Raw genomic sequence first — 27,489 nt, forward strand, 5'->3', positions numbered from 1 at the left:
TTCCTTTTGCAAAATAATCCCCATAAGTAAGACTAGCAGGACCTGGGGCTTCCCAGGTGATGCTAATGGTAAAGAACCTGCCTACCAATGCAGGAGATGTAGAGATGTGGCTTTGCTCCCTGGGTTGGGAAGATTCACTGGAGGAGGGTATGGCAACTTACTCCAGTATTCTTGCCTGGAGAATCCCATGGACAGAGGAGGCTGGCGGGCTATAGTCAGTCCATAAGGTCGCAAAGAGTGAAGGACATGACTGAAGCAATTTAGCGTGCATACAAGACCAGCAGGTAGTAATGATAAACAGACAGAAGCACAGTGTTTTGAGTTTATGTGCAGGCAGAAAGTTTGAAAGAAGCATGCTTTGGTTCTCACCCGCCCCTCCATTATAACAATATTGAAGGGGATTCTAGCTCTGTTGTGTCACGAGACGCAAATGTAAAAGAATGTGCAGGTTGTGCCCTGAAAGCACAGGTACCTTTTGAAAATATTTTGACCATTTTATTTCATTTAGAGCTATTTTCTTTTTTATATCTCTATTTTGGGAATCATTTTCTGTTCACTCCAATTTTGCAGTTAAGTGATATTGACCGATGTCGAGCCTTCCATCTGTGTTAACTTTAATGCGAGGAGCAGTTTAATCGATTTTTAGTGGGAAATATCACAGAATTATGGATGACGGTAGGCGGGCACAGTGCAGTTGATAATTTCTCCTACTCTCAGGATTCAGAATGAGGCATGTGCTTCCTTACAGGGCCCATGTGGAAGAATTTCACAACAAATGTTCTCTTTCCTCTTGTTTAAGTTCTGTTTGGCTGGACTCCCATGTTTGCTCATAGGAATGGGTTAAGACCTCCGAAGAAGCCACTCCATTGCAATTACTTACCCAGACTCCATTCTTTTCTTTAAATAGCTTTCCCTTCATTTTGAAGAATGTTTTGGGGTCCTTGTCTCCCTGAAGGATGAACCTGGGGGTGAATGACTATTTTCTATTTGGATTCTAAAGGTCTGATCAAGTTTGATCAAAAAGGCTTTTACTATGTTGAATTTATCCATAACCAGCAATATACCCAAATTCCTGCTCAGGTCAGTTTTTCCTTTTTCAAGCTGGTTTTTCTCCAGAGATTCTTCCCTAGCCACATAGTTTCCTATTGTCTGAAGTTGCTTTTGAGTCTCTGACTCCACCCTAAGGTTGCCTCATCTCTCATCTCTGTGTTTTAAAGAAACCTTGAGCCTCTGTGCCCTGTTTAGTCAACAGGTACATGCTTTATTTCCTCTCTTTAGAAACCCCTGCTCAAATCTGAGTCTGAATTTTTCTAAGTCTTGGATAGTAACTCTGTTTCTTTCTGGTCTAGTCCCTAAGGGTTATGTGTGTCAGGCCGGATGCTCTCCTTCCAAACGCAGACTTTAAATGTAGGTCCTACTTACGTAGGGACTGTTGAGAGAATCAGTTTGCTTCTCCAATACCACTGTCTGCATTTAGCCTGTTTTCATGGCTGAGAGTTTTGTAGCAAAAGTAGCCATTTCCTATTTGTAACCAAAATTAAGTCATTCTGAGGAAGGGCATGAATGTTTTGCGGGGTTTCTTGTCAAGCTCAAGATTGTTATAATAGGCAGCCAGGAAGTCGCCTTGCCCTGGAAACTATAACGTTCAACGTTGGCACAGCGTCTGTGTTCCTCCATAGTAACCGGCTGACTTGGCTATTGCCAGAGTTCCTTGAATATTTTGGACAAACAATGAGAAAAAAAGGGAAAGCTTTCTCATTTGGATTTCACTCGAGAGTTCAAGTGTTACCTGAAGCTCTGCACTGCCGGTGGTTTCATTCAGGCTTTGTTCTATGAACAATTTGTAGATGATTGTGTTCAGAGTTCCCAGCTGTCATTAGCTAACTGCACACGTGTGGAAACACAGGGGCTGTGACCCTCAGATCCACTCCAGAAATACAAAGTCAGTCTCCAAGTTTAGAGAGGAAATGCTTCCCTCTCTCCAGCCAGGAACTGGGGCTGATGCTCTGCCCAGGTCATACAGACGTTGTCCCCACCAGCAGGGAAAAAAATGACCTCCCGGGTAACATGTGCATCATTAAGACTTAACCATGTCCTTGGTCCATGGCTTGGTGGCTTATTTAAAGCACAGAGACTGGTAGGTCTAAGCCTTAAAGCGTAGACCCAAACAAAGTGGAAATGAGTGATAATTGGTGAAATTATTGATCATTTATCTGTAAGAAGCAACCAAGAGAAAAATTAAAGGGGCCATAGAGATGCCTCGTTTTTATCAGCCTTTTATAAAAGCAAAAGTTGTTTGTTTTATTCTTTGATGACTACATTTCAAGAGTCACTACATTTTTTAGTCCTTTCCATAAAATAAACTCACTCTTGCCCTTTTTTTCCTAAAGATGTGTTCTTTCAGGTATGGTAAAGCTAGAGTCATGAATGTGTCAACTTCGCTTTGTACTGCTGAAAATTTGGAACTAAATTAAATACTCTAAAATAAAGAATGACTAAACTCGTATTAAAGCAATGGAGTATTTTACAACTGTTTGAAAAGATCATTGTTCACACTTTGTGGCATGGGAAACTAGCTGTAGTACGATGTAAAAAAGAAAAATAGAAAAACTTCTGTATGTTCTGCTACTAACCAGGTCAAAAGATAATGCCAGGTCAAAAGATAATAACCAGGTCAATAGATACATGTAACTATTGGTTGACATTTATCTCTTCTCTTCTGGATTGTAAATTCTTTGAGGGAGGGATTGTATTTTCTTATATCTGCAAAACCAAGACCTGGCCTGTAATAAGGGCTCATAAGTATTTCTCAGTTAATGCATTACAAGATAGCCCCAATAAAGCAAATCATGAAATTGTATCTAAAATCTGAACAATGTTCTGTAAAATTAATACATTCAAAAGGCTATGAACTTGAAGAAATCATGGAGCTGTGACTAAAGATTCTTTGATGGTGATATACTGATTCTTTAATCTACTCTCTCTATATTTTACTGTGATATCTAGATAAAAATAAGTCAAGAAGTGTCAGCATAACTTACCAGTTCTGAAATGCAACAAGAAGAAAACATTTATTCAATAATGAGAAAGTTTAAAGATGTGTATCTTCATTGAAATTCGATTATATTTATACATATTTGACTCTCTAGCATTTGAATGATTGGAGAAGGAAATGGCAACCCACTCCAGTGTTCTTGCCTGGAGAATCCCAGGGACGGGGGAGCCTGGTGGGCTGCCATCTATGGGGTCGCACAGAGTCGAACACGACTGAAGTGACTTAGCAGCAGCAGCAGCAGCATTTGAATGAGATGTCATAAATGATAAACTTCTAACTATCATAGAGTACAAGGCTTTTCATGGTGCGGACTATTCTCCACTCTCTAACTCCAGAAATACTGCACTTTTTGTAAAATGTGAGCCCTGCCAAGCCCCAGCCCTGGAGAGCTTTCATTGTAATTCCTGGGTAGTTCCTAGCTGCTAGCGCAGTGGACAACACAGGCAGCCATGTGATGACCCTGGTCAGTTCTTACCTCTAACCGTGTAGCTAATCATTCCCAACTATTAACAAGTCATATGCAAAGGCACTATGGGAACAAGCATTATACCTCTCATTTAATAATAAAACCTGGTATTTACTGAGCACTTACTACGTACAGAAATTATGCTGAGAGCTTCAAATACATGATGGTAGGTTTTTCAAATTGTTTTAATTATTATCTCTATTTTATAGGTATGAGAGACGAGCAACTTGCCCTTGTCTCCACAATCACGAAATAGCAGGTGTGGGATGTAAATTCAGGTCTGCTTTGTTCTAAAGTCCCGCCACTAATCTCTTACCTCCCACTCCTCCCCTGAGCTGCTTGTGCTCTCCCTTGGTCTGGGAGATTCAGCTGATGAGAACAAAGTCTTCGAAGCTTTCTCTCTCCCTCCACCCCTGCCCAAGCCAATCTACACACCCTTCCTCTATCTTTCTTTCTTTCTTTTCTTTTTTTTTTTTTAGTTTTGTTTTCTTTCTTTTTTTTTAATTTTATTTTATTTAACTTTACAATATTGTATTGGTTTTACTCTTTGTTTTCCCAAAAGTCTCCCTAGTACTTAGAAAACTGGATATAATCAGTGTGTGTGTGTGTGTGTGTGTGTGTGTGTCTATGTGTGTGTGTGTGTTTAATTGTACCTCTTAGATGATGGGCTTATCATGGACAAGAATTATACACTTCTTCAGGATACACTTTTATCTTGTCCATTTCTTGTTCACTTGTGCTTAGCACATGTGTGGCACAGTCATTATCCCATGAATGTCTAGAAGAATACAATAATAAATGGATGAACCACATCTTAGGTTCTCAGTACCTGGATATAGCACCAAGAAAACATCATGCAGGTGATTTTTGTGATTGGAAACCAGGATAAAATTGTAGCCATTTATCACCCAGCTGCCCTAAGCTCATGGTCTTGGTAAGAACATTAGGACTCCAAGTACTTTTGCAGATTCACTACATTCTGTAAACAGCACTTTCATCATGCCCCTTGCTTGGTTAAAACCTGCCCATGACTTGTTATTCCATTCTATATCAAGTCTGAATTCCTCAGGACAGCTTTAAAGGGCCTCCTAATATGAATCAACTCGCAGCGTTTTTCATTCTGTTTCAATATGTACCTTTCACACTAAGCAGACCAGGCATTTAACTCTTGGGTTTTTACTCAACTCATCCTCCCTCCCCCGGTTTTATCTTTTTGGCATCTTCATCTATTTTAAACCAGACTGAGATTATCAGTAAATTAAAATTCTACTTAATAGATGAAAGCTCACCTGTCTACTTTGGCTCTTGGTAAATTCTCTTTTCTATGTATTCTTATTGCCTCTGTCAGATAATTTACCGCTTAATATCATTGACTGTTTTCAGCAATGCTTAAGTTATGTTAGCATTGTTTTCCTTATTAACAGACACCATGCATTTCTCCTGTTATTTCGGACCACCAAATACTGAGTTCCCACTATGGGCCAGGATCTATTTTGCATGTTTTACAAACATTTTTTTAGGAAAAGATTTGAGTTTTCCTTTGGTTAATGACAGAGGAGAAAGTCTGAAAAAGGCAGAATGAATTGACTAAAGTCAAAAAATTGTTCTAAAAATAAGTTTGACTCTTAAACGTGTGACTTGAGAAGGACTCTAACGTTGCATTGTTGTATGTGAACCACGCCTGCGACTGCTCAGTTGTGAAGTCGTGTCCGACCCCATGGACTGTAGCCTGCCAGGCTCCTCTGTCCATGGGATTTTCCAGGCAAGAATTCTGGAATAGGTTTCCATTTCCTCCTCCAGGGGATCTTCCTGACCCAGGGATCGAACCTACATCTCCTACTTTGGCCGACGGATTCTTTACCAATGAGCCACCTGAGAAGCCATATGTGAACGGATGACAGCATAAAACCAGTTCTGTGCTTGGGTGTCTTGTGTGACTTTAGTATTTAGGATCTTCTGATGGTTGTTGGTGCCTCTTGAGTTGCTATTTTTGTTCTACTGATCACCTCATGTCCAAAGACCTCAGACCTATGTTTAGCCCAGCACTTGGTCAATGAATGGTGTTGGTTATAAAGGGAAACATGGGGAAAAGGTTTTGAATGGGTAGGCAAAAACAAGAAGGCAAGCATGGGCCCTCCTCACAGGATCATCATATATAAAGAATAACACCCTTCGTGCCTTTATTTGCAGAGTATTCTTCCATCATTTCACCATTTTATAGAAATAATAACAAAATGGGATTTTCATATTATGACTTAAAAGTTGAGGGGTCCCACTGTGTCTTAGGAATGAATGAAAACACATGTGTCACAAGACTAACTGAAAACAGAAATTTCATATCTGGCCATGTTCAGAGTCACTTCGCTGATAATATGCTCCTGAGTTTGGAATTCCTTGGAGAGCAGAAGTTGGAAAGGAAATGGTGAGCTATTCCAGTAACATTTGGTTTAAATTTACATGTAATTAAAATTCTGATGTTATGGTACTAATACTTTTCTTTTCTTGGTTTCAGAGACATTAGTTTTTTTTTTTTTTTGGATACATTTAGCAAAAGTCTCCCTTTTGCTATAATTTCTATTTATTAAGATTATTGAAAATAAAAGGCAAGAGAGTAAAACATGAAAAAGTCTATAGCTTCCCTATCTCTCAAGAGATAGTCACTAGGCTTTTTTAGCAAGTGGAGGTCTGCCCTGTCACATTATATCATGCTGGTTAGTAAATAAATACCTAAGTCTAAGTTTGGGATATGAGCATTTGAAAAAAAAAAAGTAAAAAAGTAATTTATTTTTTAGCTGCAACAGGGTGATGAGCACAAAAGGGGGCTTTTGATTCACCTGACATTGTAGTTAGAATTAATTATCTAACGATGAAAAATATTACATGACTCCTTCTTAAAGTTGACAATTAAAATACATGACTATCCTTGAGAATTCTTGGAATAAGGAAATTATATAGTCTTAAAACTTTAAGATTTGCTATCAAGATATAAAAGTAATTGCATTTCTTTACATTTTCCATTTGATGTACAATCCAGCCGTTTTATGGTTTCACCAAGAAACTGACCCAAAGACTTGAGAATTAATACCAAGGATCTTGCAGGAAAAATAAAAAAGAGAACACACTAAACAATACACCACGTGGTGGTGAGGCGAGCTGTAATGTTTCCTTGCAGATCCATACTGGACAAAAGCTGTCTCATATTTCTAATGCCGTGACATGTAAACCACGCTGCATACACACGCTTTCAACTCTGGCATTTAGAACGCATGTATATGAGCAGAGGGCCATTCTGACTTCCCATCTTTTCATTACAATCTCTGTAGCAGTTCCAAAAGTCCTTAGCTGGAGGATAGATTTGGAGTCTGCTGCTTTTCTGCTCTCCACACATTCAGGTAACCATTCCAAGGCTGCCAAAATACCACTGGAGAGGGAACTTGGTTTCTGAAACTAGCAGTACCCTATGGTCCTTCCCCACCTACACCCTCATGTCCTCAGCCTGCCTTTTGTCTACAGTTGAATTTTAGCCAAATAATAAGTTTAATCAGAGAAGTGCAAAAACAAAAGGAGACAGTTCAACAAGACTAATAATAGTTTAGTCATTAAGCAAAGTCAAGATGTTTAGTTGCTCTTCATGGGCTATAGATATTATTCGGAGTCATATCCTCTGAGCTGCCTTATAGAGACTAAGACCTCCACCAGGTGGAACAAGTTAACTACATGATGATCAGACTATAGCCATAAGCTGCCACAATTCTAAGAACTGGCTTGAAAGAAATGGGAGCAAACCAACCCTGGAAATGAAAGTTCAAACTACCGCACAATTGCACTCATCCTACATGCTAGCAAAGTAATGCTCAAAATTCTCCAAGCCAGGCTTCAACAGTATGTGAACCATGAAATTCCAGATGTTCAAGCTGGATTTAGAAAAGGCAGAGGAACCAGAGATCAAATTGCCAACATCCGTTGGATCATTGAAAAAGCGAGAGAGTTCCAGAAAAACATCTACTTTTGCTTTATTGACTATGCCAAAGCCTTTGACTGTGTGGATCATAACAAACTGTGGAAAATTCTTCAAGAGATGGAATACCAGACCTCCTGACCTGCCTCCTGAGAAATCTGTATGCAGGTCAGGAAGCAACAGTTAGAACTGGATGTGGAACAGCAGACTGCTTCCAAATCTGGAAGGAGTATTTCAAGGCTGTATATTGTCACCCTGCTTCTTTAACTTATATGCAGAGTACATCATGACAAATGCTGGACTGGATGAAGCACAAACTGGAATCAAGATTGCTGGGAGAAATATCAATAACCTCAGATATGCAGATGACACCACCCTTATGGCAGAAAGTGAAGAGGAACTAAAAAGCCTCTTGATGAAAGTGAAAGTGGAGAGTGAAAAAGTTGGCTTAAAGCTGAACATTCAGAAAACTAAGATCATGGCATCTGGTCCCATCACTTCATGGCAGATAGATGGGAAAACAGTGGAAACAGTGACAGACTTTATTTTTTTTGGACTCCAAAATCACTGCAGATGGTGATTGCAGCCATGAAATTAAGACGCTTGCTCCTTGGAAGAAAAATTATGGCTAACCTAGACACCATATTAAAAAGCAGAGACATTACTTTGCCAACAAAGGTCCATCTGGTTAAAGCCATGGTTTTTCCAATAGTCATGTATGGATGTGAGAGTTAGACTATAAAGAAAGCTGAAAACTGAAGAATTGATGCTTTTGAACTGTGTGTTGGAGAAGACTCTTGAGAGTTCCTTGGACAGCTAGGAGATCCAACCAGTCCATCCTAAAGTAATCAGTCCTGAATATTTATTGGCAGGACTGATGCTGAAGTGGAAACTCCAGTACTTGGCTACCTGATGTGAAGAACTGACTCATTTGAAAAGATCCTGATGCTGGAAAAGACTGAAGGTGGGAGGAGAAGCGGATGACAGAGGATGAGATGGTTGGATGGCATCACCGACTCAATGGACATGAGTTTGAGTAAACTCCAGGATTTGGTGATGGACAGGGAGGCCTGGCGTGCTGCAGTCCAAGGGGTCGCAAAGATTCAGACACGACTGTGCGACTGGACTGAACTGAACTGAAAAAACCAAGATGATGCTGGTCAGACCACTGCATGACCAGTTTCAAAATGACTATGCTGTCTCTACCTGTAGCCCCCTCCCACCATCTATACACTTCTGAAACTACTCTTTAAACACTCTTGCACACTGATTGTCAGTTGGGGTGGGGGACTAGGGGGTGGGTCTTTGAACTGGAGTATGTCCCCGCACCTGGGTGCTGGCCTTTGAAATAAAGCAAACTTGCCTTTCCGCCAAACTTTTCTTTATTGGCTTTGGAGCCAGGACACCTGGACCCACTTTCACTAACAGATATTAGCACCCAGTGAGGCTGCGCTCTTGCAATATCTTTCTCCCAGAGTTTTCCCCAAGCGAAGCTGCTACCATGATGATGTGGTGGGAGGGCTTCAAGGAGCCACTGCTCACAGCTAGGTGGCCCCGGGAGGAGGTATGGAGGGACGTTCCTAGCAGCTGTCAGTACCATTTGTTTTGAGGATCCTCCCTGTTTCTCCCCTGCTCGGCATTGGCTGCCAACCTGTGTTTTTCCTTGGTGGAATGGAAAGATGCCTCTGGACAAGCTGACGAGCTCCTAGACGCAGTAAATCCACCCGTGTGCACCCAGCTAACTTCTCTTTTGAGGGTGAAGTGCTGTTTGGGCATTTTTTGCCGATTGGTTCTGACAGGTGTCTCCCACTGAGGACTTTATGAGCACTGAGTGTTATTCGGGTGTGTTGGCAGTCAGTTCTGACGTGTATCTGATGTTGAGGCCTGTTTGTGTTGGAAGTGTTTCTTTTCAGACTTCATGTGGGTAATCTTCTGGAGGGTTTGTGACAGCTCTGTCTTCTGCTATGTGAGTCTGTATTCCATTTTGTGTGATTGGTATTCTTGTTGCCTTTTGAAAAATGAGAAATTCCATTTCAGTTCTTCTTCAAACTCTGAAAAATAATGGTTGAGATGAATGAAACTCTTTTGAAACTCCAAAACTGATTCCTTTTGCATATTCAGTCAGAGAAAGCTTGATTGATAAAATCCGTTTTTTTCCCCCCCAGAATTCTTACCCCAAAAGAAGAAAACTATTTCTAAGAGAAAGCTTGAAGTCAACTCATACCATGACCTTGAGATAAAAACTAGCATTCCTGTCCCCAACCCTTCCTTGCTGCCAGCCTCTGAAATGAAGCAAACTTTCCTTTCCACCAACCTTGCCTCTTCATTGCCTTCAGAATGGCAAGCAGCTGGGCCCACTTTTGGTAACATTGCCGTGTGTTCTGTATTTTGTAAATAGACCCTATTATTCTCCATAAGACCCCTTAGCAGCAATTCCAAAGGAGCGGGCTCAAGATTTGATTACCCAGGTCCCTCTCCTGAACACATATTTCACATCTGACATTTACACTGGTTGTGGATAAAGCAGTGTGAACCTTAAAAATGTGTGCGTCTTCCTAGAATACTCTGGCCCAGCAAAGTCTTTCACTGGACTTTGTGCTTTGAGTTGAAATCTTGTCTGATTGGAAAGTGTTTCAGGGAACAGATTTTGTTATTTTTCTAAGCCAGGCTGCAGGAATTGAGCTGGAGATATCACTAACCAAAAGGAATTTATTCTTTTTCCCCCTCAAAGAGCTGGGAACCAAAGGAAATGACTCCAGTGTTGAAAATCCTTTTATTTCCTCTGTGGACTATATCTGTGCAGCTGAGACGAACCTTTCCAGTTGGCCCCCTCCCAGACCGTATGGGAACTGAGATTAGGAAGTGCTGTGGTCAAAATAGTCCTTGGACAAATTGCTTCCAGTCTACAAAACCTCAGAGTTCTTGACAAAGCCATTTTTTTTCTTGCCACGTTTTATTTTTTTCACATGAGTAACTGACCTGTCACTCATTAATTACCCTGCTAGGATTTCTGCAGTTCTTTTAGTAATCTCTATTTGTTCCCCCCATTTCTTTTGGGAGGAGGAAACAGAGTTTGTCAGAGAAGTAGGCAGGGTGTCTGTAAAATTTCTCTCTGTGAGACACCACGCCTTTTGCCCATTTCCATTGCCTTCCATTTGACATAAAAATATTGCTGGGCCACAGTCAAGCTTTTAAAGATGTGCTTTCATCCTTCCCTGATGGCATTCTACACTTTTCTTCTTGCTTTGCTTTTTCATGTCTGAAAATAATAAATACTGGATGAGCCCTCAAAATTCAATATCCATAACTCCCTTTGACATGATTATAGTCTTCACTCTGTGAGATATGATGCTCCCTTGGCTTCCCTACTCGGTCCTGGGGTCTGACTCCTCATTGTGCTTTGGGTGCCCAGCATAGAGCTGGTATGTTTTGTGCCTTCAGACTTATTTACAGAATGTAGTGGGCTCGTGTGGGCAGCATGTCATACCATTGGCATGCATAGAGCAGGTAAAAGACAGATGTAGGACATCCTTTACAAAGTCAGGAACTGTTCTCTAATTCAAGACTGTGCTGAGGGGATAGCAGTGGACACAATACTCTGTTCTTCCAAAAATGCTTAGTTCTTTCGTGTATCTTATCTACTTCATGGGAAGCGATATGGCAGACGCTCCCTTGCTAGGATGAACAATTCTGTACCAACCTAAAGCCTCTCAGACCTTCACAGAGGTGGTTGTTCCTTGTCACAGTGGCTTTCTTCCCAGGAGGTATGTGGATTGAATGGGGACTGGTGGTGGTTCTTATTTAACGCACATGCTACTGTATTAAAATGGAATTCAGTAGATGGATATTTAGTATTGAATGGAGTTTATACATGCTAGTTAGTATAACTTGATTTGACCCAAAATTTGTCAAATATGATGGCTTTCACATTTTTTTAATGAAGTATAGTAGATTTACAATATTGTGTTTGTTTCAGGTATACAGTGATTTGATTACATGTATTTCTTTCAGATTATTTTTCCTTATAAGTTATTTTTAAAAATTGGACTTAATTCCCTATGCTATACAGTAGGTCCTTGCTGTTTATCTATTTTGTATATAATAGTGTATATATGTTAGTCTCAAACTCCTAAATTTTTGCCCCCCTTTCCTCTTTTGTAAACATAAGTTTGTTTTCTAAGTCTGTGGGCCAAGTTTTGTTTTGTAAATAGTTCATTTGTATGATTTTTATGTGTGTGTTAGTCAGGCCTGTCTGACTCTTCATGACCCCATAAACTGTAGCCCACCAGGCTCCTCTGTCTATGGAATTCTCTAGGCAAGAATACTGGAGCGGGTTATCATGCTTTTCTCCAGGGAATCTTTCTGAAGAAGAAGGAATTGAACCTGCATCTCTTGTGTCTCCTGCATTGCAAGCAGATTCTTTACCATCTGAGCCACCAGGGAAGCCCAGAGTCCAAATGATATGATCTTTGCCTTTCTCTGACTTCACTTAGTATGATCATTTCTAGGTCCATCTGTGTTCCTGCCAATAGCATTATTTCATTCTTTTTTGTGACTGATTATACTTCAAATATGTATTTTTTGACAGACACTGTGCTTGGCACTGGCATAGGAAACAGGAAAGGTGTATTGCCTATAGTCAGAGAGTAGGACAGGCACACGCTCTGTACATGTATATGTAAGACTAAAACATAAGATGAACACGATAGCTGATAGTATGTAATGGCCAGTGAGCACTTTTTACATGTCAGACATTCTTGTAATGAATCCAATTTCTTGAGTTCATTTAATCCTCCCAATGACTCCATGAAATAGGTATAAAGGTTATTAGCATTTCACAGGTGAGGATAGCCTGGCACTCTTCTCAGCATCACTCAGCCTCCTATCCATGCAGCCGGAGTCCAGACAGTTTCAGGATAAATCCTCTCACCTGCTATGCAATCAACTCGAGTGCTCTTGGGCAAAAATGAGGAAGTAGTTACATTTACCCTCAGTTTAGAAAAGGCACACAGGAAAGTTTCAGGGAGGAGGTGATATTTGAGCTTGACTCTAAAAGGTCAGTGAGAGCTTATGCAGTAGAAATGGCAGAGAGAGCTTTACCTGGAATAGGGAAGTACTGGCAATGGCCGAAAGTTCCAGTAGAGCATGGTGTTTTCTGATGGTTTAAAAGTTCAGGGCTTGCATGCATGGGAACAGGAAGTGACATAACCTGAAATGCAAGCTCAAATTCTCTTGTGAATTTTTCATGTATTAAAGCCAGAGTAAAGAAACTATTGCCAAGGAAATGGGGACCAAAGAGAGATTTATAGACAGAGGAAGATAAATGTGGTCAGAGCTACCTTTTTGGAAACTCAATTCTAGCAAAAGATCTGCGGATGAGAGAGGAGGACAGCTAGATGCAGCAACACAGAAGGATGAATCCTTTCTCTTGCTTCCATCTTGTAGCAACAGAAAATATGGCCAAACAGGGATGCAAGCTGTGCTTCTCCATAAGCATAAGGAGGAGGCTGAAGGAAGGTGGGAAAGGAAACCCAGAGCCAATGTGGAGAGTCCATCATTAGGAGCCTGTCCTTGGCATATGCCCCTTGTCTTCAAGCCTTCGACCTGTGGCTGTAGATCTCCTCACGTCTACTTTATCAGCATCTCAGGAAGAATGACAAGACTAAAGGGCAAAGGACCAGTGGCAGCTGAGTATGGCTTTGTTCAAGAGCTTTCCACATATGTGTCTTTGGCCCCAGACTGTAACAGAGTCATGGGTGCAGGATACTTAGGTGAGGCTGGAAATTGTGGTTCATGTAGCTGGGCACATTGCCAACCATTAATAAATATCGATAAATAATAAATAGGAACAGAATTCTATCACAGTGGATATTACAATTGTCTCTGTGAGAGTTTTCTTTTTAAATATGTTCTCTTTCAACCCACTTTGAGGGTTTTTTAATTTTTTTTTTTATTTTTTAAATATGGAACACTTCACGAATTTGCGTGTCATCCTTGCACAGGGGCCATGCTAATCTTCTCTGTATCGTTCCAATTTTAGTATATGTGCTGCCGAAGCAAGCACGAGGGTTTTTTTAAATCATAATTAGATATTAAATTTCAAAAGCTTTTTCTGCATCTATTGAGATGGTCATATGACTTTTCAATTTGTTAATGTGATTTATCACTTTGTTTTTGCAGATTTTCCCATGGTGTATGATTTTTATTATTTTTTAATTTATTTATTTTAATTGGAGGCTAATTACTTTACAATATTGTAGTGTTTTTTTTTTGCCATACATTGACATGAATCAGCCATGGGTGTGCATGTGTTCCCCATCCTGAACCCCCTTCCCACCTCCCTCCTCATCCCATCCTTCTGGGTTATCCCAGTGCACCAGACCTGAGCACCCTGTCTCATGTATTGAACCTGTACGGGTGATCTGTTTCACATATGATAATATACGTGTTTCAGTGCTATTCTCTCAAATCATCCCACCCTCCTCTTCTCCCACAGAGTTAATGTATAACTGAATTTGGTTTGCTAATATTTTGTTGAGAAATTTTGCATCATTCATCAGTAACAGTGACCTTTATTTTTCTTTTTTGTGATACCTTTGTCTAGTTTTGATATCATGGTCCTTGCTGGCCTCATAGTATAAGTTCAGTAACATTCATTCCTCTTCAGTTTTTTGAAATAATTTGAAAAGGATGGGCAAGGGGCTTTGGAAATAGAAAAGGTGAAGTTGAGACACATTTTAAAGGTGAGGATCTGAAAGACCCAGGTACCAATAAGATGAGGCAGGCTGGGGATGGGGAGGCATCAAGGAAGATGCTATATTTGTCAACTGGATCAGTGATAATGGTTTTAACTGATATGAGGAGAAAAAAAAATCAGTTTTATGGACAAAGCAGTGCATGTGATTCAGATATGTTGAGTCAGATACAGCACTGGGACATCCCTTGTAAAAGTTGGTATAAGTAGACTTAAAGTTGTGGCGATGATGACATGGATGTCAGTTCACTCTGAACCACAACAGCTGATTAAGTCACCTAAGGAGAGCATACAGGGTGGCAGATACCACAAGACCAAAGAGATGAACTCTTTAAGGACAAAGCAGAAAAAGTCAGGGAAACAGACAGGGAGCGATGCCGTAAAAGTGAACAGGAGCACTTCTAGAAAGAGATTCTCAACAATGTCAAGTACCTTGAAGATTCCAGATTCCAAGGAAGATAGTGGGTCAGCAATTAGGTCATTATTAGTTTACAACAGATGCTAGAAAAATAAGCATGTTGATATATATACGTCATAACTTTTTTTTTCTTTTTAATTGGAGGCTAATTACTTTACAATATTGTGGTGGTTTTGCCATACATTCACGTGAATCAGCCATGGGTGTACATGTGTTCCTCATCCTGACCCTCCTTCCCACCTCTCTCCCCATCCCATCCCTCAGGGTCATCCCAGTGCACCAGCGCTGAGCACCCTGCCTCATGCATCAAACCTGGACTGGTGATCTATTTCACATATGATAATATACATGTTTCAATGCTATTCTCTCAAATTATCCCACCCTCGCCTTCTCCCACAGAGTCCAACAGTCTGTTCTTTACATCTGTGTCTGTTTTGCTATCTCGCATATAGGGTCATTGTTACCATCTTTCTAAATTCCATATATCTGCATTATGTATTGGTGCTTTTCTGACTTACTTCGCTCTGTATAATAGGTTCCATTTTCATCCACCTCATTAGAACAGATTCAAGTACATTCTTTTTAATAGCAGAGTAATATTGCATTGTGTATATGTACCACTGCTTTCTTATCCATTTGTCTGCCAATGGACATCCAGGTTGCTTCCATGTCCCAGCTATTGTAAACAGTGCTGCAGTGAACATTGAGGTACACGTGTCTCTTTCAATTCTGGTTTCCTCAGAGTGTATGCCCAGCATTGGGATTGCTGTGTTGTATCGCAGTTCTATCTCCAGCTTTTTAAGGAATCTCCACGCTATTCTCCATAGTGGCTGTACTAGTTTGTATTCCCACCAAGAGTGTGAGAGGGTTCCTTTTTCTCCACACCCTCTCCAGCATTTATTGTTTGTAGACTTTTTAGATAGCAGCCATTCTGACTGGCATGAGATGGTACATTGTGGTTTTAATTTGCATTTCTCTGATAATAAGTGATGTTGAGCATCTTTTCATGTGTTTGATATCCATTTGTATGCCTTCTTTGGAGAAATGTCTGTTTAGTTCTTTGACCCATTTTTTTATTGGATCACTTATTTTTCTGGTATTGAGCTACATGAGCTGCTTGTATATTTTTGAGATTAATTATTTGTCAGTTGTTTCATTTGCTATTATTTTCTCCCATTCTGAAGGCTATCTTTTCACCTTGCTTGTAGTTTCCTTCTTTGTGGAAAAGCTTTTACGTTTAATTAGGTCCCATTTGTTTATTTTTGCTTTTATTTCCATTACTCTGGGAGGTGGGTCATAAAAGATCCTGCTGTGATTTATGTCATAGAGTGTTTTGCCTATGTTTTCCTCTAGGAGTTTTATAGTTTCTTGTCTTATATTTAGATCTTTAATCCATTTTGAGTTTATTTTTGTGAATGGTGTTAGAAAGTGTTCTAGTTTCATTCTTTTACAAGTGGTTGACCAGTTTTCCCAGCACTACTTGTTGAAGAGATTGTCTTTTCTCCACTGTATATTCTTGCCTCCTTTGTCAAAGATAAGGTGTCCATAGGTGCATGGATTTATCTCTGGGCTTTCTATTTTGTTCCATTGATCTATGTTTCTGTCTTTGTGCCAATGCCATACTGTCTTGATGACTGTTGCTATGTGGTATAGCCTGAAGTCAGGCAGGTTGATTCCTCCATTTCCATTCATCTTTCTCAAGATTTCTTTGGCTATTCGAGGTTTTTTGTAATTCCATACAAATTGTGAAATTATTTGTTGTAATTCTCTGAAAAATACTGTTGGTAGCTTGATAGGGATTGCATTGAATCTATAGATTGCTTTGGGTAGTATACTCATTTTCACTATATTGATTCTTCTGATCCATGAACATGGTACATTTCTCCTTCTATTAGTATCCTCTTTGATTTCTTTCATCAGTGTTTTATAGTTTTCTATATATAGGTCTTTTGTTTCTTTAGGTAGATTTATTCCTAAGTATTTTATTATTTTCATTGCACTGGTGAATGGAATTGTTTCCTAAATTTCTCTTTCTGTTTTCTCATTGTTAGTGTATAGGAACACAAGGGGTTTCTGTGTGTTAATTTTACATCCTGCAATTTTACTATATTCGTTAATTAGCTCCAGTAATTTTCTGGTGGAGTCTTTAGGGCTTTCTATGTAGAGGATCATGTCATCTGCAAACAGTGAGAGTTTTACTTCTTCTTTTCCAATCTGGATTCCTTTTATTTCTTTTTCTGCTCTGATTGCTGTGGCCAAAACTTACAAAACTATGTTAAATAGTAGTGGTGAGAATGGGTATCCTTGTCTTGTTCCTGATTTGAGGGGAAATGCTTTCAATTTTTCACCATTGAGGATAATGTTTGCTGTGGTTTATCATATATGGCTTTTATTATGTTGAGGTATGTTCCTCCTATGCCTGCTTTCTAGAGGGTTTTTAATCATAAATGGATGTTGAATTTTGTCAAAGGCTTTCTCTGCATCTATTGAGATAATCATATGGTTTTTATCTTTTAATTTGTTAATGTGGTGTATCACATTGATTGATTTGCGAATAATGAAGAATCCTTGCATCCCTGGGATAAAGCCCACTTGGTCATGAGGTATGATCTTTTTAATATGTTGTTAGATTCTGTTTGCTAAAATTTTGTTAAGGATTTTTGCATCTATGTTCATCAGTGATATTGACTTGTAGTTTTCTTTTTTTTGTGGCATCTTTGTTTGGTTTTGGTATTAGGGTGATGGTGGCCTCATAGAATGAGTTTGGAACTTTACCTTCCTCTGCAGTTTTCTGGAAGAGTTTGAGTAAGACAGGTGTTAGCTCTTCTCTAAATTTTTGGTAGAATTCAGCTGTGAAGCCATCTGGTCCTGGGCTTTTGTTTGTTGGAAGATTTCTGATTACAGTTTTGATTTCTGTATTTGTGATGGGTCTGTTAAGACCTTCTATTTCTTCCTGGTTCAGTTTTGTAAAGTTATACTTTTCTGAGAATTTTCCATTTCTTCCAAGTTGTCCATTTTATCGGCACATAGTTGCTGATAGTAGTCTCTTTTGATCCTTTGTATTTCTGTGTTGTCTGTTGTGATTTCTCCATTTCCATTTCTAACTTTGTTGATTTGATTCTTCTCCCTTTGTTTCTTGATGAATCTGGCTATTGGTTTGTCTATTTTATTTATCCTCTCAAAGAACCAGCTTTTAGCTTTGCTGAATTTTGCTATGATCTCTTTTGTTTCTTTTGCATTTATTTCTGCCCTAATTTTTGTGATTTCTTTCCTTCTACTAACCCTAGGGTTCTTCATTTCTTCCTTTTCTAGTTGCTTTAGGTGTAGAGTTAGGTTATTTATTTGATATCTCTCCTGTCTTGAGGTAGGCTTGTATTGCTACAACCTTCCCCTTAGCACTACTTTTACTGAATCCCATAGGTTTTGGGTTGTTGTGTTTTTATTTACATTTGTTTCTATGCATATTTTGATTCCTTTTTTTTATTTCTTCTGTGATTTGTTGGTTATTCAGAAGTGTGTTGTTTAGCCTCCATATGTTTGTATTTTTCATAGCTGGTGTTTTTTTTTTCCTGTAGTTTACATCTAATCTTACTGCATTATAATCAGAAAAGATGCTTGAAAAAATTTCAATTTTTTCGAATTTACCAAGGCTATATTTATGACCCAGGATGTGATCTATCCTGGAGAAGGTTCTGTGTGCACTTGAGAAAAAGGTGAAATTCATTGTTTTAGGGTGAAATATACTATAGATATCAATTACATCTAACTGGTCCATTGTATCATTTAAAGTTTGTGTTTCCTTGCTAATTTTCTGTTTAGTTGATTTATCCATAGGTGTGAGTGGGGTATTAAAGTCTCCCACTATTATTGTGTTACTGTTTTTTTCCCCTCTCATATTTGTTAGCCTTTGCCTTACATATTGTGGTGCTCCTATGTTGGGTGCATATATATTTATAATTGTTATATCTTCTTCTTGGATTGATTCTTTGATCATTATGTAGTGTCCTTCTTGGTCTCTTTTCATGGCCTTTACTTCAAAGTCTATTTTATCTGATATGAGTATTGCTACCCCTGCTTTCTTTTGGTCTCTATTTGCATGGAATATCTTTTTCCAGCCCTTCACTTTCAGTCTGTGTGTGTCCCTAGGTTTGAGGTGGGTCTCTTGTAGACAGTATATATAGAGGACTTGTTTTTGTATCCATTTAGCTAGTCTTTGTCCTTGATTGGGGCATTCAACCCATTTACATTTAAGGTAATTATTGATAAGTATTATCCCATTGCCATTTACTTTGTTGTTTTGTATTTGAGTTTATACACCTTTTCTGTGTTTCCTGTCTAGAGAAGATCCTTTAGCATTTGTTGGAGAGCTGGTTTGGTGGTGCTGAATTCTCTGAGCTTTTGCTTGTTTCTAAAGCTTTTGATTTCTCCTTCATATTTGAATGAGATCCTTGCTGGGCACAGTAATCTGGGTTGTAGGTTTTTCTCTTTCATCACTTTAAGTTATGCCCTGCCATTCCCTTCTGGCTTGAAGAGTTTCTATTGAAAGATCAGCTGTTATCCTTACGGGAATCCCCTTGTGTGTTAATTGTTGTTTTTTCCTTGCTGCTTTTAATATTTGTTCTTTGCATTTGATCTTCATTAATTTGATTAATATGTGTCTTGGGGTGTTTTGCCTTGGGTTTATCCTGTTTGGGACACTCCGGGTTTCTTGGACTTTGGTGGCTATTTCCTTCCCCATTTTAGGGAAGTTTTCAACTATTATCTCCTCAAGTATTTTCTTATGGCCTTTCTTTTTGTCTTCTTCTTCTGGGACTCCTATAATTCAAATGTTGGGGTGTTTGACATTGTCCAAGAGGTCTCTGAGGTTGTCTTCATTACTTTTAATTCTTTTTTCTTTTTTCCTCTCTGCTTCATTTATTTCCAACATTCTATCTTCCACCTCACTTATCTTATCTTCAGAGTTCTTTTGGTCTCAACTATTGCATTATTTATTATTGATTGATTCTTTTTTATTTCTTCTAGGTCCTGGATAAACTTTCTCAGTCCTTGTCTCCAGACTATTTATCTGTAACTCCATTTTGTTTTCAAAATTTTGGATCATTTTTACTATCATTATTCTGAATTCTTTTTCAGAGACTCCCTATCTCCTCCTCTTTTGTTTGGTTTAGTGGGCTTTTATCCTGTTCCTTTACCTGCTAAATATTTTTCTGCCTTTTCATCTTGTTTAGGTTGCTGTGTTTGGGGTGGCCTTTCTGTATGCTGGAAGTTTGTGGTTCCTCTTTATTATGGAGGTTCCTCCCTGTGGGTGGGGTTGGACGAGTGGCCTGTCAAGGTTTCCTGGTTAGGGAAGCTTGCATTGGTGTTCTGGTGGGTGGAGCTGGATCTCTTCTCTCTGGAGTGCAATGAAGTGTCCAGTAGTGAGTTTTGAGGTGTCTATGGGTTTGGTATGACTTTTGGCCACCTGTATTTTAATGCTTAGGGTTATGTTCCTGCATTGTTGGAGAATTAGCTTGGTATGTCTTGCTCTGAAACTTGTTGGCTCTTGGGTGGAGCTTGGTTTCAGTGTAGGTATGGAGGCTACGGAGGTATGGAGCTTTTGGATGAGCTCTTGTCGATTAATGGTCTCTGGAGTCAGGAGATTTCTGGTGACCTCAAGTTTTGGATTTAGGCCTCCTGCCTCTGGCTTTCAGTCTTATTCTTACAGTAGCCTCAAAACTTCTCCATCCATACAGCACCAATGACAAAACATCTAGGTTAATGGTGAAAAGATTCTCCACAGTGAGGGACACCCAGAGAGGTTCACAGAGTTACATGGAGAAGAGAAGAGGGAGGAGGGAGATAGAGGTAACCAGGAGGAGAAGAAGGGGAATCAAAAGGGGAGAGAGCAGTCTAGCCAGTAATCAATTCCCTATTTGCTCTCCACAGTCTGGAACATTCAGAGAGGTTCATGGAGTTCCATAGAGAAGAGAAAAGGGAGGAAGGAAATAGAGGTCACCAGGAGGAGAGGAGCGGGAGTCAAAAGGAGAGAGACCAGTCTAGCCTGTAATCAGTTCCTTAAGTTTTTTCCACAGCCCAGAACACCCAAAGATATTCACAGAGTTAAGTAGAGAAGAGAAGGGGGAGGGAGGAGATAGAGGTGACCTGGGGGAAAGAAAGGAGAGTCAAAAGGGAAGAGAGCAATCAAGCCAGTAATCACACTCCCAAGTAAAAATGGCTACTGAAGATTAGATTCTTAAAGGTACAAAATTGATAACAAATGCCAAAAAGCAAAGATTAAAAATCTGGAGTAGAGGTTAGACTCTCAAAAATACAATATTAGAAAAATAAAACAAAATCTCAAAAGTTATATAAAAAATATGAAATTTGCTTTAAAAATAGGGTCTTTTTTTTCAAGGTAATAGTAAGTTTTTAAAATAAAGGATTTGGACTCTATGGGAGAGTGAGAGGGTGGGATGATTTGGGAGAATGGCATTGAAATACATATAATATCATATATGAAATGAGTCGCCAGTCCAGGTTCGATGCACGATACTGGATGCTTAGGGCTGGTGCACTGGGATGACCCAGAGGGATGGTATGGGGAGGGAGGAGGGTTCAGGATGGGGAACACATGTATACCTGTGGTGGATTCATGTCAATATTTGGCAAAACCGATACAATATTGTAAAGTTTAAAAATAAAATAAAATTTAAAAAAAGAAAAATAAATAAAATTAAAGGATTAATAAAAATGTAAAAATTAAAAAAATAAAAAGAAATTAAAAAATGATAATAGTAAAATATATCTAGGAATTTCTCTGGAGCTGTTGAGGGCAGTGTGTAGTCAGTTCAGTTCTGATAGTTCCTTGTTCCACCTTATACTTCTTCTCAAAGTCTATAGGTCCCTTCCAATGTAGTCAGTGTTAATTACAGGGTTTTAATCTGTTGCACCTGTCACTTCCAGAGCCATTCCCTCTTCTTGGTTTATTTTGGCTTCTTCTGTTTGCAAGTCTCTTCAGTATCTAACTTCTGCCCTGACACAGGGGGTGAAGGTGGTCACTTATTTAGGCTCACTTGTTCAATTGTTCCTCCCTCTGGGGAGGGAGGAACACTGCAAACAAATATCACTGGCATATGTGGGGAGAGCTAGCAGTGTCTGGCCACACTGGGTTTGCCCCTGCTCAGGGCGTGTGTGCTTTACGGGTCTACACTGCTCAGGCTCCAGGCTGCTCTGCAGGGGAACTTTCTAAAGTGGGCCCTGGGTTGCAGGCACTTCCCAGGTCTAAGCCGCTCAGGTTCAGGTTCTCGGGTACTCCACAAAGGCACAGACTCAGTTGGGCCTGCATTTTGTGCCTGCGTTTTGTGCCCTTCCCAGGTCTGAGCAGCTCAGGCAACCAGGTGCTTGGCGAAGGCACACTCCCCAGGTGTGGTGTATCTTATCACCTCCCCGGTCCCGGCCGCTAGGTTTCCTGGGTGAGCAGCTGCGTCTCAGGTGTGCCGTGTGTCTCTTCTGGGGAGCTGATCTCTGGCTGCAACCCTCCTGACGATGTCAACCATCCAGGATCCCAGGAAGGCTTGGTTAGTGACTGAGAACCCGCTCACAGTTTGGTAGGGGGTGCTGTTTCTGGGGCCGAGTTTGCCGCTTTTCTTCCAGCTCTGGCTGTTGCCCACCTGCCTCTCTGCCTCCAGCGGGGGATGGGCTGGTCTGCTGCCGGCTAGCTCTCCTCTGGTGTTGGTTTGCTCAGTCCTTTGTTCAGTGAGCGGCCCAGCAGTGCCTTAGGTTAGAACTTTTCTTGGTAAAGTTCTTTCTCTCTGTCTCTCCCTCTCTCTCTTTCCTCCTTTTCTTTTCTTTTTTTTCCCTCTCTGGCCATCCCATGGTTTGGGTTGCTATCTCATGTTAGCTCCCTCAGAGCATTCAGGGCATTCAGGCTGGGCCCTTACTCTAAGCAGTGCAGCCAGCGCCTCCCTGTTCAGCCCCTACTTGCTGGTGGCCGAGGCCAGAGTCTGGGCTACTTCTCCTCTGGATGTTGCTGTTAGGCGCGTAATCTGTGGGGTTTATTTGTTTATTTTTTCCTCCCAGTTATGTTGCCCTCTGAGATTCCAAAACTCCCCACAGACCCGCCAGTGAGTGGTCTCCTGGTGTTTGGAAACTTCTCTTTTAAGACTATTTCCCCGGGACGGGTCTCCGTCCCTAACTCTTGTCTCTCTTTTTATCTCTTATATTTTGTCCTACCTCCTTTCTAAGACAATGGGCTGCCTTTCTGGGTGCCTGGTGTCCTCCGCCAGCATTCAGAAGCTGTTTTGTGGTATTTTCTTAGTGTTCAAATGATCTTTCGATGAATTTTTGGTGGAGAAAGTGGTCTCCCCATCCTATTCCTCTGCCATCTTAGGTCCGCCTCTTCTTAATTTTGTATATAGGTTGATTTCATATTCTTTTAGGGATTAGTTGTGTTTAGAGAAGAAATCATGTGGAAGTCAAGACTGTTTCAAAATCTATTGAAAGTCAAAAATGGTGTTAGGGGATAAAAAAAACATCAAATAAATATTGGCACATACTATGAGTCAAGTCCTGTAATGCAGGAGACCCAGGTTCGATCCCTGGGTTGGAAAGATCCCCTTCAGAAGGTACTGGAAACCCACTCCAGTATTCTTGTTGGAGAAATCCCAGGGACAGAGCAGCCTAGTGGGCTGAAGTCCATGGTGTCACAGGTCGGACATGGCTGAGCGACTAACACTTTCTACTTTTTCTCTGTGCTATACAGTAATCCCTTGTTTTTTAATCCATTTTATATATACCAGTTTGCATCTGCTAATTCCAAACTCCCACTCCATCCCTCCCTACCCCAACTCTGCTTGGCAACCACAAGTTCATTCTCTATGTCCCTGATTCTGTTTGTTTCATAGACAGGTTCATGTGTATCATATTTTAGATTCCACATCTAAATGATACCATATGGTAATTGTATGATAATTTCTAGTTGCATCCATGTTGCTGCAAATGGCATTATTTTGTTCTTTCTTATGACTGAGTAGAATGCTATTGTCTGTGTGTGATTGTCTTTATCCATTCATCTGCTAATGGACATTTAGCTTGTTTCCAAGTCTTGGCTTTTGTGAATAATGCTGTTATGAATATTGGGGTGCATGCACCTTTTTGAGTTATAGTTTTTTCTGTGTATATGCCCTGGAGTGGGATTGTTGGGTCACATGGTAATTCTATTTTTAGTTTTCTGTGAAGCTCCATATTGTTTTGCACAGTGCCTACACCAATTTACATTCCTACCAAGAGTGTAGGAAGGTTTCCTTTTCTCCACACCCTGCCCAGCATTTGTTATTTGTAGACTTTTTAACCAGTGTGAGATGGTAACTCGTAGTTTTGATTTGCATTTCTCTAATAATTAGTGGTTTTAAGTATCTTTTTGTGTGCCTATTGGTTGTCTGTATTTCTTCTTTGGAAGAATGTCTTTTTAGGTTTTGTGCTCATTTTTGGTTGGGTTTTTTTGTTAAGATGTATGAGCTGCTAAACACCCGTTTTTGTAGTTTTTAAAAACTGTAACTTGTAGAACACATGGGGTAACTTAAAAGTTAGAATGCAGCCCTGTTGTGAGTAAAAAAAGTAACTTGCAAAGTTTACAGTTTAAAATAGTCCTTGCCTCTTACCTCTTTTGGAATGTAAAGCTTTCATCCATCCACTCACAGTATATGCTGAGTGACCATCCCGTGTCTGCCTATACCAGCATTATAGACAAGTCAGTCCATAATGACTCATTGTAGATCATTTCTGAGAAATACTAAACAAATATCCACTTTTCTTACATGGACCCACTGCCACTTAGAAATGAGTTCTCTTGAATTTCAAAGACAGAAAAACCATTGTCTTATGAGTTATCTTATGGTATTGGGCACAATCTCATGCATCTCATGCTATCAAATGGTAGTATCTTTGTTTTAGGCTGTTAAGTAGTTGGTTCCATGCACGGAAACATGCAAATAATGAAAATACTGCAAAAGAAATACAAGAAGACTCTGTTGTTAATAAACATGTATGAATAACATCTCTTGACCTCTTCCATCTCGAGAGAAGGAATGATTAAAGATGCATCATTTAACAGAGATGAGTATGAAAATATTTATAATTTTCAGGGTCAATTAGCAACTCTGTTTTCACCTTAGCAGGAAATTTCAAAAGTTTAAGTGACCATTTTCATCTTGTCAACACACTTTGGACCACTTTGTTCATCTTTCAAACTCAGTGAGACTTTGTAAGCTTATTCATAGTTTGTAATTCACTGAAGCAGGCAACCAGTTATACATTGTGTGTTTCAAGGTGATAAAGATGACACTTTGGTGTCTCAACTGATAAAGTATTCAGTTCTTCCATAAGGAATTTATTATGATGTTCAGAAATAAAAACAACAAAACCAACCTGAGCATGATGCTATGCTATGCTAAGTCACTTCAGTCCTGTCCAACTCTGTGTGACCCCATAGACGGCAGCCCACCAGGCTCCCCCGTCCCTGGGATTCTCCAGGCAAGAACACTGGAGTGGGTTGCCATTTCCTTCTCCAATGCATGAAAGTGAAAAGTGAAAGTGAAGTCACTCAGTCGTGTCCGACTCTTAGCGACCCCATGGACTGCAGCCTAACAGGCTCATTCATCCATGGGATTTTCCAGGCAAGAGTACTGGAGTGGGGTGCCATTGCCTTCTCCGTGGAGCATGATGGGAATACCTATATGAGCAAGGCTGATGGGTCACTGGGATAGACAGGTGGGAAGGGAGAGCTTGCCTTACTTATATTTCTATGTTCTCCAAATAATTATAGCCTAAATTGACAGTGTTGCAAATAAATTGCCATAGCTTTTATTGATAGTTGTAAAGTACTTTGGTGCAACTCTTCTAGAAAGCAATTTGTCCATAAGTTTCAGGCCCTTAGACATATTTCCTCAGCCTTCATACAGTGGTGGTGGTTTAATTGCAAAGTCATGTCCACCTCTTGGCTACAGCCCATCGGGCTCCTCTGTCCATGGGATTTTCCAGATAGGAATATTGGAGTGGTTTGCCATTTCCTTCTCCAAGGGATCTTCCTGACCCAGGGATCGAACCCCAGTCTCCTGCATTGTAGGTGGATTCTTTACCAACTGAGCTACCAGGGAAGCCCATACTACTGGGAACTAATCTTGAGACAGAAATTAATCCAAGAGAAGAAGAAAGTCACCTGTTAACTAAAAATGAGACATGAGGGCTGAGTAAGGCAAGTCTGTGCGAATGGAGAAGACGTAAGAGATTCAAGAAATGTTAGAAGGTCAATATGACCTAGTCAGGTGATATGGGGGATAAGTGGAGGACAGGAAAGGGAAGAAGAAGAGAGAGCCTAGAATGACCTCCAGGTTTCAGACTTGGTCAGCTGTCTTGGCTCACTCGTTTAGATACAAAATACACAAGGAGAAAAACATACTGGAAAGGTTACCCAAGGTTTGCATTGAGTACTTGTATTGTATTTGAAAGGTCTGTGTGACAAAGATGCTGAGTAGACAAAAAAAGAAGAAAACGGGTCTTGGATTAGAAGATACAGATTTGGCTGGAGATGCAGATTTGGAAGTCATAAGTGGTCACTGAGAAGCAACCCAACAAAAGAAGTGAAAATGTATTTATTGAGTGGAATAATGGTCGTTGGTAAACATTGTGAGGGCTGTGTTGATGCTTAGGAAAATTCTAATGAGCTTCAGTAAAAAATGGGAATAAAAGACATCACTGCTATGATTATAATTGTTTTGCATGTGGACAAGGACAATATGCAGACAATAAACATGAAAATATTATAATTTGAATGACTGGTAGGATGATGAAAATGCTTTCTTTGATTTGCTATTAACATTGTTTTTACTATGTGCAACAAGAATTTCTTGAAAATATTTACCAATTTTACCTACATGTTGCTGTAGAATCACAAGTTGAGGAACATTCTTAGAAGCTCAGATAGGATGGGCTTATGGGGTAGATTTTACAGCTGCAATCCCAGACTTAGACCTAATTTATTGCTCTAAACATTATCAAATTTCAGTATTGTTATTACAGTGGAAGTTTTACAATGGTATTCTAAGGTATAGTCATTTATGTTTTCGTATTTAATGACAGCTTTCTTTGAGATTTATTGGGTGAATGGCCAACAACTTGACCCTTTTCTTCTTTTTTTTTTTTTAATTTAAGCAGTTGATTTTGTTGTATTAATTTATGCTGTATAGCAAAGTGATTCATATATATAGATACACACACATACACATACATGCATTTTTTTATATTCTTTGCTCTTATGGTTTACAACAGGATATTGAATGTAGTTCCCTATGCCGTATGGTAGGATCTTCTTGTTTATTAATCCTATATATAATACTTTGCATCTACTAATGCCAAATTCCCAGTCTGTCCTTCCCCCACCCCCCTTCCCCCTTGGCAACCGCAAGTTTGTTCTCTGTGGGTCTGTTTCTGTTTCATAGATAGGTTCATTTGTTTGACCCTTCTGTTCTAATTAGAGTTGCCAGATAAAATACAGGTTCTCCAGCCAAATTTGAATTTCAAATAAACAACAAATATATTTAAATATAAAAATGTTTAGTATATGCAGTTTTACTATGTCTTATATAATTATTCTTCACTCTTTATCTGAATTTCAAATAAATCGGACATCATGATTTTTTTTCTTCACTAAATCAGGCAACCAAGTCTCAGTATTAAGAAGGTGAAAGTGAAAGTGAAGTCGTGAAGTCATGTCTGACTGTGACCTCATGGACTGTAGCCTACCACACTCCTCCATCCATGGGATTTTCCAGGCAAGAGTACTTGAGTGGGTTGCCATTTCCTT

At 39.8% G+C, this 27,489-nt stretch overlaps 1 protein-coding gene and 1 non-coding gene across 26 annotated transcripts in view; one reads left to right on the plus strand and one right to left on the minus strand.

The window, feature by feature from the left end:
* Positions 1-27,489, plus strand: part of RBMS3 (RNA binding motif single stranded interacting protein 3) — a 797,532-nt gene that overhangs the window by 259,670 nt on the left and 510,373 nt on the right. The window contains exon 1 of one of the 25 annotated variants that reach the window (XM_086365585.1): positions 22,092-22,207. The exons of the other annotated variants lie outside the window; for them this stretch is intronic. The gene's annotated coding sequence lies outside the window, so the exon portion shown is untranslated. Of the gene's footprint in view, positions 1-22,091; positions 22,208-27,489 lie in introns of those variants that run through there. 25 annotated transcript variants of the gene reach the window in all.
* Positions 13,437-13,543, minus strand: LOC147347940 (U6 spliceosomal RNA). The gene has a single exon (XR_015152009.1). It is a non-coding gene; the product is annotated as a U6 spliceosomal RNA (small nuclear RNA).

Source organism: Bos grunniens, chromosome 22 (assembly GCF_055505025.1).
Source record: "Bos grunniens cultivar Pamir isolate PY7600 chromosome 22, Bosgru_T2T1.0, whole genome shotgun sequence".
Taxonomy (NCBI): Eukaryota; Metazoa; Chordata; class Mammalia; order Artiodactyla; family Bovidae; genus Bos; species Bos grunniens.